Here is a 756-nt window from a genome sequence, read left to right as displayed (position 1 = left end):
TGACCTTGTTCCTTTTTAAAGTGATCTTTATAAAAACATTGGACACAAAATTTTGAAGTCATCTCAGAATGATAAGTAAATCTCTTAAATTTCTTAGCTTCCTCTTATTTTTGTATCCAGTCTTGTTGTGATCTCTAAGTATCTGAAACTAGATATGATTGGGTCTGTTTCAGGCTAAGATTCCTCAAACAGTTCTTTGTTGATCAAAATAATGAAAGTGAACTCCTTGAGAAGATTCTGAGAATTATTATATAAGGAAATCCCCGTTTTTCTGAGGGATGATTTTGGGGGAAAATATTCCTTATGTTCAGGTATATGTTATAATTCCTTGGCACCTTTTCTCAAGGCTCTGTTTCAAGGAAAAATAAGGACTGTGTCTTTGCTGATTTTTTTTTTTTCCTGCTATTCTTGACACTGGCATTGGAAACTAGAGTTTTCCCTACAGTCTAATGAAATGGGAAGCATCTGGAAGGTCATGGGAGAAAATAGTGGAAATTCTCCTTTGCTCTCAGATTATGCATTCCTCTGGAGTCAAACACTTAAAATCCAGGCTTAAGATAATGAGGGCTGTGGGGAACGGAGATAATTCCTTCTGTTTCACCATACTCAGTCTGTCCTTATTAGCACTGAATAATTAGGAAGGCATGATTTAGTCTTATACTGACTTATTCACTATTTTACCTAGATTGAGACTTAAAAAAATTATTATTAAATGTATCATAGGGTGTAGTGATGCCTTTGTTGCCTTTTAACTGA

At 34.7% G+C, this 756-nt stretch overlaps 1 protein-coding gene across 1 annotated transcript in view; it reads left to right on the top strand.

Moving 5' to 3' along the window:
* The window catches only part of ARHGAP10 (Rho GTPase activating protein 10), a gene marked incomplete at its 3' end in the record, with an annotated part of 162,211 nt that overhangs the window by 135,693 nt on the left and 25,762 nt on the right, over positions 1–756 (top strand). The window lies entirely within an intron of this gene.

The sequence above is a fragment of the Galeopterus variegatus genome, unplaced genomic scaffold (assembly GCF_000696425.1).
Source record: "Galeopterus variegatus unplaced genomic scaffold, G_variegatus-3.0.2 Scaffold190, whole genome shotgun sequence".
Classification (NCBI taxonomy): domain Eukaryota; kingdom Metazoa; phylum Chordata; class Mammalia; order Dermoptera; family Cynocephalidae; genus Galeopterus; species Galeopterus variegatus.
Note: the sequence above shows the minus strand (reverse complement) of the source record. Positions and strands in the feature narration are given on the sequence as shown.